The following is a 22,601-nucleotide window of genomic DNA, read 5'->3' as shown; positions in this document are numbered from 1 at the left end:
TATATGTATGGGGTAACATTTGCACAAGCTTTTTCAAATGGTGCATAAACTTATAATTTGGAAGACGTGATCCAGTCAATGCAGTAATGACATTATTTTAGGGATAGGGAATTTCATCTAAAGAGAGAAGGTTTCACTAAAAACGACAGCATTTTTATATTGCAGATGCATAGGGATAAAAGGGGGCTTATATGATGTCTTTAAGTGAAGGATGTGGCAAGGTGCAGGCGACCAATATTGAAGACACATAGTAAAGCTGTTCTAAAAAGTTACAGCACAGTATGCACAAATTCAAATACCCCTTGATTATCCAAATGCTACAAAAATGCCAGTAATGGAATGTTGTAGTCTTTCACTGTCAAGTCAGTAAAAGCTCACCAGTAAATGTATGTTAGACCAGTGGTCCTCAAACTCAGTTCTGGTGACCCCTATCTGGCTGCAGGTTTTTGCTTCAACAAACTTCTATTTTTAATTAGGCCCCTAGACTAATTAAGCACACTGTTACTTCTCATTTTCTGTGCATTTGAGTCAATAAAGAAATTACAAAAGGAAGTTTGTTAATTTTTTTATTGGAATAAGGTAAGAAGTTATGAATGTTACATGGGGATAAATCCATTATTTACTAATGAGCTCATTAGGGGGTCTGACATTGAAGTAGCTGCATCTTTTTCAGAATTGAGTGTCATTCTGCTCAGGATATGTCATTAAGACATAATTAATGGAGAAAACTGTTCATTTAAAAGGCAAATTAATAAGGACATACTTAAAGAGAAATAATTATTTAAAGCTATAGCAAAAATACAAATATTTGTAAATGTCTTGTAAATGTAAAAATGTAAAATGATTGGACATCGAAATTTGCCACAGCATTTTTCACAGCAAATATGCCGTAATCGCCGTTGCTAAATATTTTCAAGCTTTTCTTAGGCAAATATTTTTTTCCCTGTGCCCCATGATGCTGTGCTTGTGATCCTGTGAAATAATAAAAGTGTGAGTTTTGTAAATATTGTAAGGGTTCTAGTAAGTAGTGTATGTGTTTTAGTTTAGAGTGTAAATATGCTTTAAAATTAATTAAGATCTTACACTAAATGGTGCTATATCAATGATTAATAATAAATAATTCAATAAAACATAATAAAGCGCTTGGTTAAAGCCCCCATTATTGACACCTGACACTGTCACATTGGACGTTTGGAAGGTGCTGAGATTGGCTACAAATTCTTAGAACTAATTTATAGCTTGGTTGTTTAAATTTTTGGTGCTAAGCCAGCATTTTCTGATGCCATTATTTCCCATTGGAGGGTCATTTGACATTGGAGGTTATTCCTGCAGCATTGTGCCCATCCAAGCATAGATGGTACACCATAGCAGGGTACAGTACCTCCAGCCACAGTCGCTCCTGTTATACTCATTAAGAGATATGAGAGGAAGGCAGAGTGCCAGGAGAAAAAGAGATATGAGAGGAAGGCAGAGTGCCAGGAGAAAACCAATAAATGCAATGGTGCATAGGATTGGCACCAGTTAGCCATAACACTGTGAATTTCCCCTTGGGATTAATAAAGTATCTATCTATCTATCTATCTATCTATCTATCTATCTATCTATCTATCTATCTATCTATCTATCTATCTATCTATCTATCTATCTATCTATCTATCTATCTGTCTAAATAGTGAAAAGTTACTGTGTTGTAATGGTTTTAAATAAACTGTGTGATTACCTTTTAAAAATTATTGGTTTGCATGTGATTATTGCTTGTTGAGATTTTTTTTTCTTTGCTGAAAAGTTTCCATGCATTGTTTCTCTTTATATATATATTTTTTTGATTAAGAAAACATTTTACTGTTATGCATATGATGTTTTTGTACCACCACTTTAGATGTTTTTTTTTTGGATCGCAGTTGCCACCATTTTGAGTTGTTTTCCAGAGATTCGCTGACATTTTGTGGCTATCTGCTTGGGAGTGACCACAGTCTTTAAAGTTTGCTATGCCCTTCACTTGGCGCTGTTGTCATGGGACATTTTGAATCATTATTACCCACCTATAAAAGATGGAGGCATTCTAATTGTAAATAAATTCTTCTGTAGTAACTAGTGCTAATAATATGTTCAGTCAGGAACACAAGATTTTTTACTATGTTTGTGATTTTGCATATTGGGCTTTGGTGACTTGGTATTTTTTTTCTCCTGGTTTTCATTTTGGCCTGTTTTTTGATTACAAATCATCTTAAATATCTTGCTCCTTAAAATGTTTTGTTTTCTTCACTGATCCCCTTTTTATGGTATACCAAAGTTAAACCAAATGTTCATCCAGAAATCTTTATTCATAAGATGTATAGGATAAAAGGGCGCCAAGTCAAATAAAAGTAAAAATCTATGTATCAGTGTGTAGACATGCGGAATAAGGAAAAGAGCACAGGCAAAACTTGAAATCATGGGAATCAGAATGCTGAGGTGGTCTTTAGATGTTTCACTGATGACAGGCTAAGGAATGAGAGGCTTAGGAGAAGGGTGAAAGTGGTAAAAATTTGTCTGAAAATTAGACTTACTAGACTGAGATGGTATGAATATATGCTAAGGAGTAACGAAAGGGAAATGAATGAGAGGGTTTAGAAAAATCTTGTTGAGGGGAAGACAGAGGCTCAGGTGTTGGACGGGAGGAAGCAGGGTTGAGGGAAGAGAATGCAGATTATAGGCAAAGGTGGATGAGACATTTCATAGAAGTCAACACCTAACAAACAGATAGTGTGGCCTTGTTTGGAACCTAAGGACCTGCACGTGGAGAAGACAGTATAAAAAGACTTGGACAGCAGCCAAATACTTTGAAGCTGATGGACTGATGGAAGATTACCTCATCCATCCTGAAAACCCTTCCAGCGCAGTGACGGAAAATGGCAGACTGTATACATCGAGGTCCAACCTTGATAAACATATTTTCTTGCTATGGCTTCCTCCGTCTGCAATGCCACGTAAATCATTAGTAAAGAAAGCTAAGTTATTTTCTCTTATGTGATTTCTTACCGCCATATCACTATGGGAGGGATATCGCCTTTTAATATCATATCTATATAGTTTCCGGTTACTTAAAATGCCTCAATTACAAAAGAACTTATTCCAACTAGGGAGCTATCGCCCCCTACAGGAAACAATAAGAAAAAGAACAGAGGGAAAAAAGAGGAAAAGAAGATTCCCTACTCAACATGCCATACCAAATAGATTTGTTTTTATTTTCTCAATAGTATAGGAGAAAGTATTTTGTAAAATGTAGACATTTTTTTGCATCCCTGAGCAATATTTGATCATTTCTGGCATCATGTATCGTTGTGTATGTCTGTGTCTGTCTCCCACGATCAAATCACAAAGATAACAGTATTTGGCAGTACACCCCTGGAATACTAGAAATCGATTGCTTTGGAACAAAACTGCTTCATTCAACTTTACTTTTATTGAAAATGATTTAAAGGTTTTCAAAATTTTTTCCAAAGCATTTTTGATGTTTTTATGTTTATTACAGAAAAACTTTTGACATGGTTTCATTGATTGTCAGAACATTGACTGAGCCATGGGGAAGCTCTGTCACTATTATTATTATTTTGTTCAAACAAAAAAATAAAGTAATAGAAAAAGTAAAATAAAAAAGGCATTAGACCTCAAAAAGGGTACCTAGTTATTTTTTGTTTTATTCACCAAATTGCTGGGTGCTATTTTATAGTTTTGGTTCCTGCATTTTCATAGCTAAGTCATTTCTATGTAAAACTCTCATTAACTTTCTTGTTTTAAAACTTACATTTAGTTTTGTGGGTGCATTTTATTCACCTTTTTAGCTTATGAAAAAAGCACATAGCTCTCTGTTTTCCCTAAAGAAAAATAAAATCTTTTCTTCTTGTTTTTTTGTAATCTTCAAGTTTATGGAAAAAATGCAGGGGCTTTATTTCCACTTTTCACACCAGAAACATGTCCCCACTACTTTTTTAAAAATGTTAATATGTGTTCCGTTACTTTATAAAAATGATTCCACAAACACATGTCTGCTGCAATCTTAAATTTCAAAGGGGGACCAGAAACCTTTTGTAAAGGCAGAAGCAGAAAACATGTCCGTTGGTTTAAAATTGTTATGATTGGAGTTCATTTTAAGTAGTTTTCTCATTTTCTCATTGTCTGCTATTTAACTAATGCTTCTCGATATACATTTTGGTGAACGTATTAATCTATTTATGACACAACATCTTATATTTGCAGTTGTTTTCTAATTGTTGTATATTTTGTTTATCTTTCTCTTTCTCTTCGTGACATCATGACATCATTTTGAGTAACAACGTTGCTACATACCGACCCTCAAAGGCATGTGGTGCTGATGCTGTTACTTCAACCGTATTAAACATCAGCAGTGCACACTTTCTGGTTATCTGCATATGCCGATAAACCTATAGAATTCTATGTGTGATCGTTGTTAGTGTTAATTATTAATTTTAAAGGTCTTTTTTCTGACTTCAACCATGATTTTTGGTATAGCAGACAGGACAGATTCGGTAACAACCTTTTTGGCTTGTATATTTTGTTGTGTCTTCTCCTTATGACTTCCATTATTCACAGTTTCATCCTTTTTCTTGTCAGACATATAAAAGTTGTCATCAAATGACTTTACACTGGTAACCAGAGTAATGAGCAGAATGTAGGGCCATTTTCTTTATGAAATATCTAAAGGGTGCCATAATCCCAAGCATTTATTTCAAGATTTTTCAAGATCTTTGCAAGATTTTTCTTACTTTAAGTATAAATAAAATTGGCTACTGTGGACAGGTATATAGTCATTAATTTAATTGGCTTGTGATTATTAACTAAGGCATTATATCAAGATTTTTTATAATTTGAAAATATCAACAAATATACATACTAATGATGCATGGATTTTGAATTTAATTGACAGAACTGACCAATTATCATTGTTTTAAAAAGTTGTAAAGGGTAAAATATAACAACATACATTTAACTATTTCTAAAACCTTTCCACTTGACTTAATTTGTTTTTTGATGGAGACGTGCATTTTGTTGATGTTAGTATTTTATATATGAAATAATATGTCTGAAATATTCTAGTAAGCAAAAAAGATTTTTCAAAAGCTGACCTACATCTGACAGTGATCAGTCCTCTGAATTATAAGGGTGATAAATTAGCCTTATAAAAGCATGTCACTTTTCATGGCAAGTTTAATTTGGAGTAGTTGGTGAAGCTGCCATTGAATTTTTATTAGCCAATAATGACATGTAATGTGCAGGTTTTTATTTGCAACTGTAGCACTTTACATAATTTACACTTAGGCCTGTGAAATGGCAGTCTTATAAAGCCACATTTGACACTGCTAATAGATGTGTTTCAAACTTAAGTGTGGTGAGAGAAGGAAACATATAGAAAGCTAATGTGTGTGTGTGTGTTTGTGAATATATGTGTGTATAAACATATGTAATTGACAAAAATGGGTTCTTTAATGCAGTAGTTTGCTCAGCTGCATTACAGTTTCAGAGTTCTGAGTTCAAATCCCAGCACAGGAGATATATACATGAAGTTTATACATTCTGCCTAAATAAAAAATAGAGCAATAATAAAAAGCACCTTCTTATCCTTTACGCACCTGATTAAGGAATAGATACCCTATCAGATGGGGTAGTGTCCCAAGTTGCTAATTACACATTAGTGAGAAGCATTCGTGTTTACAACCCCCCTCCCCCCACCAGGAATGGGTCTCTTTGAATTTTATGACAGGATTTGGGGGATGTGCATTAAACCAGTTTGGCAAGCGTTTCTCTGCTAAGGTCTCTCAACCCTCATAGGAAAGCCAGGCTGCTTTACCTTAGCATATGGTTTTGGGGGTGGCAGGTGTTAAGATGTTCTATTCCCCAATTTGTCCGAAGTATGGCTGTTTGGAACTGGCTTGTATCAGAAGCCTTTAAGTTCCATGGCGTCCTTTTGGCTCTAGGGGTTGGACAGAACATCTATAAATTTGCTCACTCTCTCACACTCTCTCTCTTACTAACATCTGATGAAGGAGCACCTCTCTCTCTTACCAAACTGATCCATGAACTGAAAGGACAACACAATGAAGAGCACAGCTCGGCAGCCATATTGAAGCAGGCATGCAGCCTGTTCTGAAGAAAGCTGACTACAAATGATGCCTTAACTAGAGACATTTTTAAATAACTACAAGTCTGTGTGCCACCTGAAACTACACATCACCATTTATCAGGTTGTATGGTTGCCAATATTCAAATGTACTTTGCATATTGTTATTATTTATGAATATTATCAATAATGCATTGTTTAAATTGTAACTTAACTCCTGCTTGTCTTTTATTACACCTAATTGCCTGAGGTTATAGATGTAGGAGGGAAGGTGGAGAGAAGTTATATACCATAATACCTTATAAACAGTGGTAAGACTGTGATAGTTGAGGTGTTCTGACAGTGACTACATATTAATAATACAATAGGGGAAAATAGAGTAATATAATACTCTACCAAGACAAAACAGCCTGCAAACACAGGAAATTAATATTCCAACATGGTGACTCTGTTTAGCATGTTGGTGTCAGGATTTATTTGTTAGGTGCCTCTTGTTGATTTGCAGCAGCTGCCTCACATCGCTGCCATTGTGCATTAAAAAGGGTTATGGAAGCCAGTGTTCTTTGCACCTGTTATAGGTGGTAAGACATTTAACCAAAAACCTAACATACGGTATATTTAGATGGCATTGATAAGTAGAGTTTCAAGTACAAAAAAAAAAAAATACTATTTACACATCCAGTCAATTATTTTAAAGATTTGCTGTGGTGTGTTCATTCCATATGCATATACTTATGAGAGCTAGACTGTACAAAATATGTGTTATGATGTTCTTTTGTTTTTTACTATTATTTATCACATATCACACAGCAAATTCACAGTTATTAGTCACACCATGTAATGTATCAATAACCGAGCAGTCAGTCCGTTAACTATTTTGTGCACAATGAGGCTGCCTGAAGGAATTTTTCATTCAGATATCATTTGTATTTTCTCTAAAGAGACCACTAGGATGTCAAAACAACATTATGTCTGCAAAATCTAAAATTTGATTTGAATAGATTTGAAAAAAGATTATGATAGACACATACAGAATTTATTCTATTGTGCTGGTGGCACAGTATTGAGCTAGAAGGGAGCCTGGCAGTTGCACAAGGGATTCAATGGGATTGTATATGGCACACCTGGGCAGAAACAGCCATGGACACCAACCCACACTGACTCATACAAGGCCAGTTTAGAGTCTGCCACAATTTTATTTTATATTTGGAGTCAAATTAACTCCTGTGGCTAACAAAACCAAGGTAAATGGTCTAACTTGGTTTATTTTTCAGTCATATGAATCAAAATTAATATTTCCATATCCAGCAACTTATTACCATAAAACATAAAAGGTAACTCACATCTTCATCCATATAGTAGCCATTTATGTTGCATGACCATTCTTTTCTTCATAGAAGAAAAGTACAATTTTTATTTCATTCATAATACTTTGCCTAAACAAAAGTTAAGTCTTTTGGTATCTATTTTATTTCAGTACTGTTTTTTTCTCGTTTTCTTAAAATCTGGTAGGAACAAAAGTGGGAGCATTGAAGATGATGACATATATTTAGTTGAGGTCCATTGACGCCAATCAAATATTTTGAAAACTTTATAAGTCAACACCCAAAAACATTTTATATCTTTAGTAAATTTTAAGTAATTGTATTAACTACTCACAAAAAACAGTCTTATAGTATATATTGTAAATTATCATAAATAGAAGAAAAACATCATCCATCCTGTACATCACTTTGCACAAGGAGTGCAAAGTGCGTATGTGTACCATATTTCCCCAATGATAAGCCGCCCCACATTATAGGCCACCCAATTCTATAAGCAGCAGAAAATGCTCATTTATGTTTTAAAACTCTAAGATAAGCCGCCCCATGTTTTTAGCCACAGCGTTACTGAATTTACCAATGTGAAGTAAAAGCATGTAATTTGGTACTCCCCTGTGGGCCTTTGCAACTCTATAATGACATTATAGTTGAGCGGGAACAATTAAATTGATAAAATTCTGCACTTACTGATATCATGCTGCAACACAAATCCTACACTGCAGAATTTAAGCTCCAGGTCATTACTTTCACGAAAGAAAACGGCAATCGTTCAGCTTTGAAGTAGATGAAAAATAAGTGAAATATTGGCAGAAAGATGAGGAAGCTTTGCACGCGCTTCCACCACATAGGCATGCAAGTCGTACAAGTAAAACAAATTGGCCAAACTTGGAGAAGCGACTTAACGAATGAATTCTCGCGCAGCGTGAGGACAATCGGATAGTTTCATCAATAGTCATCAAAATGAAGGCACAAAGAATGGCGATTGAAATGGTTTTAGATAGGCCGCCCCATTTAAGCAAGCCGCACCCAATACGCAGGTTTGTAAAATTAATGTATAAGCTGCAGCCTATCATTGGGGAAATACAGTATGTGTATGTGTGTGTGTGTTCTTTGCAGATGTACAGCTTTATATTTCACATACATGACCCTGGTCTTATTATAATTTTTGTATAGAAAGAGTTGGCACCTGGCACGTTTTATGCCTGCTGACAGAACCACTGTCAGAGTGTGTCTGGGAGTCTCTATTTGAATATCTGTCATAATAAACAATATATACCTGTATATATATAGAGAGAGAGAGATTAAGGCAGCTGTACTAATGGGAACCTTCACTTCTGATGTTCTTGGCATCTTTTCTTAATGTGAAGTATCACTAGGGCTCTACTCAGCTGTAAATTTGCAAATCGATGCATTGCTACACTAGGCATCACATATTGTGTAAGCCATCTTTTTTTGGTTTGTGTTTCATATGTACTGCCTGAAACAACACGGCCCTCACAATGGAAACAGTCATTCAGAGCCCCAGGATTGCAAAGACAGTGCAGCTACTCAATCCATTTATACCACACACCTCTCACTGCACCTCTTATTGCAGAGATTTGTTAAACCTTGTTTGTCATTAATCAAAGCATACGACTCTAGAAAGCACATGGGATATTTCAATTAACACTGTAACAATTATGGTATTCCATTGGGTTATTGTTATTTTACCATTTGTTTCATACACCCCCAGCCCAAATTTGTAGCCCAGTGTAGGCTTGTAAGTGAGTCTCATCGAGCTCTTTCTAGTTTCATTATGCGGTCATCTCCGTTTCTAGCCTTTTCATGTCCAGATTGATCTTCTCTATTGATGGTGGTATGAATGATTCAAATGCAGGTTTGATGTCTTCAAGCTGGGAGACAGTCTATATGGTATAGCCTTGGGCAATTTCATTACACTTGCAGCTCAAAGCATACCCTGACATTTTTTTTGGACTGAAGGATATAAAATCTTCATCTCTTAGTGGCTAAGAAGGTGACAGGAGTTTCATCTTCAAGAGATTCTGTGGGCCTGGCTTCTAGTGGCTGGTGGTGAGTCTCCTCAGAGGCCGTGGCATCTGATGTCATTGTTGCTACATGTTAAAAGGTCAGCAACGATGATCTTTTCTCATCCAAGACTAATAATGAAGATAATGCAACTTTTTTTTGCTAGCAAATTTTTTCTAATAGTCTTTATTGTTTATGATCCTTTTGTTCTGAAATTTTGACCATGATTCTTGTCTAACATTTTGGTTTTGGTGACAGTGTTTCTGGACTCATCCTAGCTTTGTTGTCTTCTTCTGGTACTACTCAATGTAATTGTTAGCATTCCATCTCTAGCAAAACAGATATAGCATAATAAAGATCTAACTGGATATTGATTTTGTTTCTGAGGCATCCTCCATACCTCACTTTCATTGTCAAAGAATTCTGAGAGAATCTCAGAGACAGTATTTCTAGTGCTTATTTTGAATATCTACAGCTAAAAAAGCACACAAAGAAAAACGTGTCGGGATTTGTCTGTGTATCTGTTTTAATGTATTTGTTTTTGTCCCATTTTTGTCAGTCAAAAGAATTCTCATGTGAACTGTTAGAATTTTTGAAAAGTAAGGAAGGGCTGGGTCTGGTTCTCACATAAAGTGCAAATGCCTTTTCATTCTTAGGCACAAGTGTATCAAAGGAAAAAAAAGATTGAAATTGCATCGACATTTAAAAGGATTGCATATTTTATATGTTGGCAATTTTAAATACTTACAAAATCTTGGGTCATAATGAACTAAAACAACACCTTGGTATGTACATCTGTATACACAATTTTAAAAATCAAGATTATATTATTCAGTGGTTCTCAACAAGATAGATAGATTGTGTCAGAATAATGACCAAAAGACATCATGAAGGCCACCCATATAATATTCCCTGGCAGCAAAATGGGTTTAAATAATTGTGATATGTTCACAAGTTGGAGTACAAAACAGAACTGATGTCTTTGAGTTAAGATGGTGGCTTTAAAGGCCAGTTAAGGAAGTGACGTCATCTCTAGGGCCAGAACCTGAAGGGATTTCTCTGCAAGGAATTGAGAGAGATAGTCAGTGCACCCTGCCTCCCCCTGGTCTGTCATGGAATTATTATTACATAGGCCCTTTAGCTGCCTCCTACTCACACGTGTGTGACAATAGATAGATAGATGGATGGATGGATGGATAGATAAATAGATACTTTTTCCACTCAGTTTGATGAAACCCATCAAGTATTAAATAGAATTAGAAATAAGAGGTGTAACCAGTTGTCCACGGTCCGCAAATCTTCACGTCTTTCATCTCCAGACTTTGATCCTTGTGTCTTCCAAAAGGGTATAACAGGGTTCTTTAGACAGCATTGATCACCAGGAGCCTCATGTATAAACGGTGCGTTCGCACAGAAATGTTGCGTAAGAACTTTTCCATGTTCAAATCACGATATATAAAACCTACACTTGGTGTAAAGCCTCGCACTTTTCCACGGTACCTCATACCTTGTCATACGCAAGTTCTCTGCTCAGTTTTGCAGACTGGCGGCACCCAGCATCAAAGCAGTGCTACTGTTCCTGTGTGGTTACACCTTATTTTCCTGACGCGGCTTTATAAATACACTGAAACTAACCGCATATTGTTTATTAGTGTAACATATCTGATTGTAATTAACTTGTAACAATATAATGGTCCAGGGAATAGCCATAGTATTCCAAATACCATAACTGTTTTAGCGTTGTTACTCTCATTGCACCTTCTTCTTCTTTCAGCTGCTCCCGTTAGGAGTTGCCACAGCGGATCATCTTTTTCCATATTACTCTCACTGCACCACTCGAAGTATTTATATCACTGTATCTGAGTGTGAATCACAGCAGCAGCTGATCAGAAAGAGAATTATCGGTATACAGCTTCAAGTACATGCTGTCTCAGCCACGACAAAACGTTTTAAAGCCTTTCCTGTACGGACCTCGCGGTTCAGAAACAGTTTCATCCCAAGAGCTATAAACGCACTCAATCAATTGCTACTTGTAGAACTGTTTGTACTTACAAGTACAATCACCCCACTGTAAACTTGCACTACAGTTATAATTTTGTACAACCTGAGCCACTTTATAAAGCGTGTATTTACATATGATGACGATATCATTTTAAAGGTGAAATGCAGCAAAATATGTTTATTATATTATACAGATAAAACTTTAACTTCATTTAAATAATCTATATTCTTCACTGGGAGTGTCGTGAAGGATAGAATAATTAAACATGTACTACGAAGATATTTCAATGTTCCTTAAACGTTTTGAAGAATCGGCGCTCTAAGCTTACAGATGGCTTAACTTCTATTACAGAGATGATTGTGTGGTGATTGGGTATTTGGGGAAAGAAAAGCAAGGACTGCAGTGGGGACTATGCCAATATATATTGAATATAAAACAGAAAGAGAAAATAACAACACAGCTAAAAACGCTGCGACAAATTTCGGCAAATGTTAAATGCTTGTGTCATGAGCACGAGGTAGCTATGCAGTGACTCCAACGGACGTGGCCATCCACCGTGCATAAGCTACCTTACTGACATTGCTGGGCCAAGGAGCCACCGATTCTTCCTCTGCCCAGTGCCACCACAAGCCTAGAGCCGCCCCCGAGTACTGCTGCAATAAATTATTTCATCGAAGGTCGCACACAATCACTGCGCCGTGAAACTCACGTTTAATAATGTGCTTTAACTCCTATCATCATGAAAATGATATCACGTATACATCTCAGTATTTTAGTTATTCAGAGAACTGTAATATCACGAATATAATGGATTCTGTGTGTCCAGTTGGAGGAAGAGAGCTGCTTTAAGAAGCAAGTAGTGATTCACACACATAGAGCACATAGAAGATCAAATACAAAACAACGCATTTAACGTGTGACTTTAATTACGATGTGATTTGAGAAACTGGTTAATTAAACGATTTTAAGATGAAGTTCATGATGTTCTACTTTAATGACAAAATAAACTACGTGATTAAAGTGGAAATGTCAAGATTGAAGTTGACATTTCATGCTTTTTCCCCACTGTGTGCCTTTTTTTTCTCTGTATCCTAATAAGCTTTCATATAACACTCAGACAGTGGGCTACAACTCGCCTTTTCACGGCGACTTTGATATGTGACTTCTTTTTTATTTCCGGCACTGTGCGATTTTGTGAACGTCAGCTTTCAAGTTTCTCTAACAAGCTATGTCACGCAATCAACTTCCTTTTGTTGATTATACAGTTTACTTGAACAAATAGTATGTTTTTCATTTGCCTCCACTTGGTATTCGCTGAAATTCTTATATTTTCCCCCGTGCTTTTCCCAATGTCTTTTCACAGAAGGCTGAGCTTAAGGGCGATTTATATTCATTTGCATATTCAAAGAGGCGTAATTCTGGGAGGAGTTGGGGCGTTACATAAAGCGCGTGCCGAGCGTTACTTTTCACGCTGATCGGGATTTATGTAGCAGAAGAACGTGGAAGTTGGAGTATGCACAGATTCCTGCATCTGGATTTTTCTGTGCGTAAGCACATTTTGGCTTTTGTGCTTACGCCATGTTATAGTGCGAGTTCTATGCACGGCGTTATGCATGAGGCCCCAGGTGTATATGGGAGTGTTTAATGGATTCCGCTTTACATTCCACAGAGTCTCGTATATTCTCTGATGTTTTTACTTCATAACAAATTAGCAAAAGCATCAAGTTACAAAATTAAGCAAAATTAGTTTTTACTGTAAACTAATGACAATAAATTAGCCCAAAACTTAATAGGAGGGTTAACCTAACCTAAGCAGCAGCCAATCTTAGGGCAGCATCTCAGCATTCATCCACATTCATTCACCCTGGGTCAATTAAAATCTGCTAATCACCCTAAAATGCATGTTCTTGTTGGAGAAAAAACAGGTAGCTACCCAAGGCCAGGACTCTGGAGCTGAGAGGCTGCAGTGCCAACCACTGCAACACTAACCAGCCCCATTAGAAGTGCTGAAAGCAAAAATAAAAAAATGACATTTTAAACCTTACATTTAATCCCTAATTGTTTTAGTACTAGGAACAAATTAAACATCTTCTTATAAATGGAATTAAAAGTTACTCATTGAATCATGTTGCTGATGAGACATAACAGTCTTTTCAAATTTACATAGAAAGAAATGTTACATTGCAAACTGCAAACACAGTGAGCGTGGGACTAATTCAATTCAGTTTAAAATGTGGTTTCTTTAAGAAATGTCACCTTTCATAACTCTGGCAGCTTGATTATGATTTTCAGTTTTTTTGTACCTTCAAATACAAGGAATAGTGCACAGAACACTTAAAAAAGAAGTTCCATGATATCTGTTGTGATAGAAACGGGCATCAATGACCCCCAAACCCCAAAACAAACACACAAAGAGTCTTGAGTTCAAATAAAGGATTTTTTTATTTCAAAAAATAGCTTTTCCAAGTGACACAAGCAAAGAATTTATCTCTTCCAATCACCTCTCCACAATTCCTCTCACCACCGCACTGCCCTCCTCCATTTGAGTGTTGCTCTCCGTCCTCCCAGCTCTGACTCACCTTGATATGGGAGTGCGGTCCGTACTTTCAGTGCCAGGGATGCTGCCTGTTGGAAGTACTTCCGGGTCATACAGAATTCTAATATAGCAGAGAGTAGTTCTCCCTGCAGGACCCCCCTGCGGCACCCACGGACCTCAGCAGGGATGTGCTGCCAGACTACAACTCCTGGAATTCCCTGCTGGTTCCTGAATGGGCACCGATATGAAGGGCTGCTGCCATCTGTCGCCTGGGGGGAAGAAATATCCCTCTGTGACAGTCCTTCCCTGTCCTCTTCTTTTATCCCTGCCAGGGCAGGTACTGGAATCATGAATGACAGGGATGTCTATCCATCCTTTAGGTCAGCCTTGTCCGTGTGTGACTGCTTTAACTCTCTCGGCTGGGATGCCTTTCTCTATTCTCATGTCTGGTTAAGGCATCTTCCCAATTTCCTGCCCAAATGCCTATCTCCTACATTGATTTTTTTTTTTTTTAATTAATACAAACTTGATATAAGCTATTTCAATAGAACGCTCAATCTTTTTTGGCCTAGACTCTGATTTCAGATGCATGTATAGTCAAATAGCAGTTTTTGGATGGTTTTGTCATGGATAACATAATGCTTAATTTAATGATTTCCTGTTAATTTTATTTGAACATACTAGAAGTTTCACTGAACAAAGAACGTAGAATTCACCTCTTTTTACAACAGAGTGAAAAGTGACTTTTCGAAATGTCTAGAAATGTACATTTCCAAGAAACTGAATTTGTTAAAAGGAATCCTAATAAACACCACAACCATGCACATTTTTAATCCAAAAACATGTTTTGAGTAAAACAACCTATCATGCAACTCATTAAGGGATGAGAGAATGTAGAGTTCTGCACGATCATTTCGTTCCTGTTCTGGTCGCTCCACATAAAGTTCCATCCTGTGTCTTTCCACTTTCTCCTGCTCCAACAAAACTTCCATCCCACTCATGACCACTTTCACATCTTCCTTCAAAGAACACAATACTACAACCAGGAAAAGTATCTACAATAAAACAAGTGACCTGGAGTTGTGTGTAGCATAGAATAATTATGATATTATAGCAATAATGAAAACCTGGCTAAATAACAAAGATGGAGTTGAGTATAACAAATAGGGATACAAATTTTTTAGGAAGTATATACAGAACAGAATAGGAGGTGGGGTTGATGTTCATGTCAAACAGAATTTAAACACACATCCTCTTCAGTTAGATGAGGCCCATCTTACTGAGGACATGTGGCTTTGCCTGGAAAGGATTAGGGAAAGAGGCCTCATTTTAGGATTGTGTTATAGACCACCCAATGCACACCGTAATTTCAACACACATCTTTTTAGTAATATCAAAAAGGCAAGATTACAGAAGGATATTATAGTCATGGGGGACTTTAACTACCTAAGTATGAACTGGGATAACCTGGCAAATAGTGCAGCATAAGAGCAGGAGTTTTTAGGCGTAATCAGTGACTGTTTTATAACACAGTATGTTAAAGCACCAATGCAAATTGAAGCCTGTTTAGCTTTAGTGTTTTGTAATAAATAGAATAGAATTGATGGTGTAGAGGTGATTGAAGCACTAGGTTCAAATGACAATAATATAATACAGTTCTCAGTGTTTTAGAAGAGTGAGGATGCAAATCAGTGCTGGACTGATGTTTACAATCAGTGGGATCTTTCCCAGTGGCCTGCTGCCTGGCCTGGCCTGGCATTCAAAGCAACAAGTGAAATAAACTAATGTTGAAATTATATAATGTTATTATACCAGAAGACGAAATTGCTCTATCGTGGGCACAAATCCTTTTGGTTTAACGTTGGAGGGTTTCTTTTCTGGTTTCTTGTTTTTGTTCAAGTCAAGTTTTGACTTCGCATGCGTCTCGTGCTCTGACAGTTAAACAGGAGCGTTTTGATGAGAGGTGCGTATGTCTGGTGCTTTTGTGATTAAAGTTGTACATGAATATTGTTTAAAAATTGATGTACTTATATTATATTTGGATGTTGTGTGGGTTTTAGTATTTCTTACTGTTAATTTGTTTTGTTTTATTTTTTTTTTAAATTTTAATGAAGTGTAGTGTATGGTCACATTTTTAACGTTTTTGTTTTTTCCGAATAGACTACATGAAATTTTTTTTTTTTTTTTTTTATTAATGAAACAAGTATGTGAGAGGAATAATGTGTGCTTTTAAAAGTTCCTGTTGTTCTTTATTTCATGATAAGTTTGTTAATGAATGTGTCTTGTTTTTGCTTTAATACTTTTAAAGTACATCTCTGGCGCTCTGAGATGAGTATGAAAATGTTTCATAGTTTTTTGTTCACTAAGTGTATTCTTTAAAAAATGGTTGACAGAATTATGTGGCACTGAGACATTTTTTGAGACTTTTGTCTATTGAAGAAATTCAAAGTGGTCTTTTATGGCCAACACTTCAGGTTTTGTGAATGAGTATTCAGCATTACAATTCAGACGCCGACAGCGGCTCAGCTGTGGAGATTCCAGACTCACATTTGAAACTGCAAACATAATCTATGCACTGTGGATTCCACTGACAACTACTTTTTGTGGTTCAGTGCTTTTTGCACATTTGTTTTGATATAAATATTATAGAACTACATGTTTTATTTATTTATGAAGTGTTGTTCCACTCTTTATCAGAGGTTGTCGTGAGACTAATATTTAAGAGTGAAATGTATGTGTAAAGGCTGAATCTACTCTCTCCTCATTCATAAAAAATTCCAAGACCAAATGGTATTTGTTGGGTTTTTGAGTCTTTGCCTGTACAAGAAAACTGATGTATATTGTGTGGCCCGGGTTATGCTTGGGATTGCCGGCCTGAATAAACTTCCCATTCTGGCCCTGATGCCAATGTTCACTTTTTTAGTTATACAAATGATTAGATTTGAAAATATTAACACGATAAAGGAAGAATATTTGAATATTTCTTATAGAATAAAAAGACTATATTAGTAAAGGTAAGGACTGTTTGTCTATCAAAATGGGCACAATAGTTGTTTCTCTTCAATTTACAAGTCTGATTGGTGCAGCTATGACATGCTGTTTCTAAAAGAAACATGCTCAGGTGCACACATGTCGGTAGGACTCTGCTTTCCTATGAGAATCCGGTGGCATCTGAAGCACTAGCTGAAGGTTTTGTGATGCTGGATACAATTAAATAGATGTCAGTTGAAGTGTAGATTAAAGTAAATATATATATATATACTGCAGTAGACTGGCGCCCTTCCCAGGGTTTGTTTCCTGCCTTGCGCCATGTGTTGGCTGGGATTGGCTCCAGCAGACCCCCATCACCCTGTAGTTAGGATACAGAGGATTGGATAATGAATGTATATATATATATATATATATATATAGTCACAGGCGGCTGGGGGTGGAGCCCAGCTGGGATGCTCGAGGGGACCAGAGGAGGGCTGGTGCCTCCTCCCGACCATGAGGGGGCGACCGCCCTGGTTTTGTTGGTGGCCTCGGGTAGGGGGCTAGGAAGCCCAACCCTGTAGGGGCCCGTGGCCACCACCAGGCGGTGCCCCAGTGCCTGAAGAACCCTGGAGCCCAGCACTTCTGCCACACCAGGAAGTGCTGGGGGGAAGAAGACAGGGGACACCCGGAGGGTTTCCGGGTGCACAGCCGGCACTTCCGCCACACTGGGGCGTGTCCGCGGAGGAATGCCGGGAAGCAGCTGGAGCCCATCCGGGGTGTGATAAAAGGGGCCGCCTCCCAACAGTCGAGAGCGGAAGTCAGGTGGAAGAAGGACGGAGCTAGGATCTAGTTGGAAACATCTACTTATTGCTTTGTCTTTAAACTCTGAGCTTGTCTAATTCTTTCCATCTTGATTTGTAGCACCTTGTTGCTAAACCTTGAGCATCTGATGTTAATTTTTGATTTTCCTGTCTATATGAAGTAAGGTGCCCTACCTTACCATTTAGGTGGATATTACTTTGGGCCCAAACATTCCTAAACAAAGTGTTCTTTTCTAAAATTACCTTAGGCATCTAAAATGCTTCTCTTCTTGCCTTCGCATTTTCACTGAACATACTTTCTTTCTGCAGCCCTTTTTCCTTAATATGGAACTCCAAAGTACCTGATGTTCTCTGGCTAAACACTTTGGGAAAAGGTTAACAAAAGCTGGTTTGATGCATATTTAACATTAGTTATTAATTTTTGGCAGGGAAATTTACATTGCTTTTCCAGTCGGTACCATTAGTATTTGGCCTCAATGAACCCCAAGCTTCATTACTGGTGTGTATGGACATTTTACAGTAATATATTCAAGTAACTTATAGAGCTGATTACATTACATGAATTCTATTCAACTTACTTAATACTTTATTTACTTAATTTAGTCATCTTTACTTTCACACTTCAAGTGACACACTTATAAGTGGTTTGGATGTCTCTATGTGCATTAAGCATGTGACCACCAGCTGTATAATTGGGTTAATAATGACTGACATTTCTTTGAGTCAAATCTGACAAAACACATATTGTGATTAAGTTATTCTGTGAGCATATGGTACATTGACTGATGCTGTTTTTTTTTTAATAAAGTTTCAATCCAACTGTTCTACATTGTCTGGGAAAACTGGAATTTATGTGTTTCAGAGAATAACAAAAATACAGTATAATATTTCTTTAATCCTAAAAACAATAAACATAATATCATTTAGGTATAGCCCTTTCCATTTTGTCCTCTTCCTCCCGAGTCCAACTCCCTGAATGATGTAAGTCGGCTCCTCTTATGTAGGAATACATCTGTTGTCATGATTCTGAACAGAGGAAACAAACAGTTGGGGTACCACCCTAATAACCCTATCTAATTAAATTTTATTACATTTGATGTAAAATAAAAGAAAGCATACAACAATTCCAGAGATACAGGCATGAGTTCTGAACAGAACTGCCGCCAGAGGCGACATGAGTGGTGTTACAGACGTCCATCTCCTAGTACGCTGAGGGAGAAGTAGAAAAGGCATTAGGATACAGTACACTCACACACACATATGTATGTGTGTATATATATATATATATATATATATATATATATATATATATATATATATATATTGATCCTAATACATGCAGTAATAGTTTTTACTCAAATAACATTCACAATAAGGGTGCCATGTGTTGTCTGTTTGGAGTTGTTGACTCCTGAGTGCAACCCAAGTGCTGTCTGTTTTAATGAATCACACATTCCTTTTGTACTGTGGGGTGAATAACTGCTTTGTTAGACATATTCCAGTGCTACATAAGGTTAAAGGTTCCAACATGTATTGTCATTAACACATACCAAAGGACAAAGAAGTTTTTACTTGTGTGTGATCCCACAGACTACTACAATCAACAATTAACATTATACTAGTACTTCCATGTATCAGTGCACATTAAAAAAAAGCTAATAACAACAACTTCCGGCATCTGTTTCAGTATACAAACAATATAATGGACTGCAGAACTGTATAATATTTCTGGCACTTGCCCACCTGCCAAGTTGTTTTGTCTGCCTAAATAAAGTCATCTCTGATGGAGGATAGCAGGAATCATCAGATAGAGGGGTCCTTTTATTGGATTGGCTGGCCCAGAGCTGACTCAGCTTGGAATGGCCAAATCGTATTATGTGATATCATCTACTGTTGAATTCTGCTCTGTACTTGTAATTGTACTTATATTGTATTGAGGATTACTTGTGTTCTGTTCTGTGTATTGTATTGTATATTGTATTTTTCCGGTTTCTTTGTGGTGGTGGCCTGCGCCACCTCCACCTACTCAAAGCTTCATGATGCTCCAACAATGATGGACGGATTAAAAAGCAGAAGTCTACGCGACCATCATCATCATCAAGCCCTTCCGTGAGAACCCTAAATCCAAAGAGGACTGTTTCATTTATGTTAGGTAGAATGCCCAGAGGGGACTGGGCGGTCTCATGGTCTGGAATCCCTACAGATTTTATTTTTTCTCCAGCCGTCTGGAGTTATTTTTGTTTTTTCTGTCCCCCCTGGCCATTGAACCTTACTCTTATTCGATGTTAATGTTGATTTATTTTTTATAATTATGTCTTTCATTTTTCTATTCTTTAATATGTAAAGCACTTTGAGCTACTGTTTGTATGAAAATGTGCTATATAAATAAATGTTGTTGTTGTTGTTGTTGTTATCTGTTTTTTTGACACTCATTGCACGCCCAGCCTACCTGGAAAGAGGTCTCTCTTTGAACTGCCTTTCCCAGGGTTTCTTCCATTGTTTCCCCTACTAGGGTTTTTCCTTTTTTTCTAAAAGAGTCAAGGCTGGGGGGCTGTCAAGAGGCAGGGCCTGTTAAAGATTGCGGCACTCCTTGTCTGATTTTGGGCTATAGAAAAATAAATTGTATAGTATTGTATTTTACAGGCACATATAAAGTGACAGTGCAAGATAAATACAAAAATGCAAGAAGACTGACAGTATTAATATTGTACAGTGAAGTGACAGTAAATTAATTAAAATTGCACATTAAAGCGACATTTCAAGATAAGCAGCACAAATTGATGGAAGTCTGGCAGTATTAATATTCCCATATTGATGCATATCTTATGAATTCGGGTAAAAGCTGTTCCTAACTCTTCTTGCATGTGTGCCGATAAATTGAGCCACTTACCAGATGGAAGGAAAAGGACAAATGCCAATGCAGGATGGCTAGGTTTCTTCATAATGTAGTTTGCCTTCCTGAGGTAATGCGTGGTATAAACATTCTTGATAGCTGGAAGCTGTGTGCCTGTGATCTTTTGTGCTATTTTCACAATTCTTAGTGCTAAGCAATTGCCATACCAAGAGGATATAATACATCTTATGAGAATGGACTTCACAGTACACCTGCAAAAACTGGTGAAGACTGTGGATGGCATTCAAGTCTTCTTAAGATAGTGAAGAAAGTAAAGATGATGAAGGGCTTTCTTTATGATAACTGCTGCATTTTCTAAGCACATAAGGCCAGCAGTGAGAGCAACCTCAAGAAATTTGAAGCCGTCAACTCCTTCCACAGCATCCCTGCTAATGTAGATGGGTGTATCGACTGCATCCTGTTCCAGAAATCAATGACTAGTTCCTTAGTTTTACTGATGTTGATCCTGATGCCACTCTGTCAGGAGCTTACCCGCTTTTCTATGCACCTTCTCATCATTACTGGCGACTAGGTATACGATGGCAGTGTCTCCAGCATACTTGATCAAATTTGAGCTGTTTGGCCACATAATCATAAGTGAACTTTCAGTCAGCAGTTTGCTCAGGCTAATCTAAGGATATATTCTTTGTCTTTTCAACTCATAGCTTGGTGCAAGTTCAGTTTGAAGGCAGATTCTACCCTATTAGCAGATTAATCTGACACAGTGACAGCAAATACAGAACACGGTTTGTCGTCTTAGTCTCTCTTTATGGCTTGGCAGTGACAGGTGTCAGGATTTGTTCTGCCCATGAAAATAAGCCAATGTTACACCATCACTCCGTCACTTTTTTATTGATTATAAGGAAGCAGCCTATAATCATTTTCACATGTCATTCCACACCACCACAAATCACTCTGGAAGCTTTAAACAAACATTTGACTCTTTTGTGATCAATACATGTAATGGCTATCCTAAATCCTCCCATTGATTCTACCATGTTTATCATATATTGTAGCTTAATTTACATGAACATTAAGCAAGTGCTATTGTAATCAACTGATGGACTCCATGAAATTCAAAGCATCAAGGACAAAAGGTTAGTGAGTAGTTTCTGCTGCCTGAAGCTGACCTTCTGTCTTTTTTAAAGCCTTATTATACTTCTTTTAACAAATGCCAGTCAGGCATTGCATTTCAAAATCTCTTTAGGACATTTCTTCAATCTTAACATTCATATACAAGATAATTAATTTTCTTCATTTACATATTCTTATACCAGTATATAATATCTGTATGTCCTTTCATTACCTGCTATAATCAGTCATCTTGAATTAATTGGTCCATAAAGCTATCTCTCTCTTATAATAAAAACGACGAGTCAGATGAGTTGTGACTTTCTCAGAGAGAAACTTTCACGTCCCGCGAGACGAGACTTTGTTCCAAGAGATTTAACCACGCCCGGGCCAGAAATAAAAGACAAAGAGTAGATGACAAAGTAGAAAGTCGTAAAGAATTCAAAAACTTTGGCGCAATGTTAGAGATAATCGAAGTACAGAAATTCAAAAGTCTGAAAAAAAATGATAGTAAAGATCACATTAGTGCAAACAAACGGAAATTATTACTTGGTGAAATAACTGAACAGTGAAAAGAGATTGAATAATATTGTTTGGATTTAAAATTTAAGTCGGAGACTTGTAGATCATCTAATTCGTGTTGCCATCAGGGAAAACTAGTGTTCCCAATGAAGAGGCATATCTGTAAGAATTAAAATATTTGTTGTTTGGTGAAAGTGAAATCCCGTAAGAGAAAACTTCAAGCCCCGTGAGACAAGACTTTATACAAAGAGATTTGGAAAAGTCCTGCACACATCTGAAACATTTACAACCAAGCACATGGTTCAATCATTTCTCATT

The 22,601-nt window shown here is 37.0% G+C and overlaps 1 protein-coding gene across 2 annotated transcripts in view; it reads left to right on the top strand.

Annotated features, from left to right (window-relative positions):
• thsd7ba (thrombospondin, type I, domain containing 7Ba) overlaps positions 1–22,601 on the top strand; it is a 1,045,844-nt gene that overhangs the window by 567,586 nt on the left and 455,657 nt on the right. The window lies entirely within an intron of this gene.

The sequence above is a fragment of the Polypterus senegalus genome, chromosome 6 (assembly GCF_016835505.1).
Source record: "Polypterus senegalus isolate Bchr_013 chromosome 6, ASM1683550v1, whole genome shotgun sequence".
Classification (NCBI taxonomy): Eukaryota; Metazoa; Chordata; class Cladistia; order Polypteriformes; family Polypteridae; genus Polypterus; species Polypterus senegalus.
Note: the sequence above shows the minus strand (reverse complement) of the source record. Positions and strands in the feature narration are given on the sequence as shown.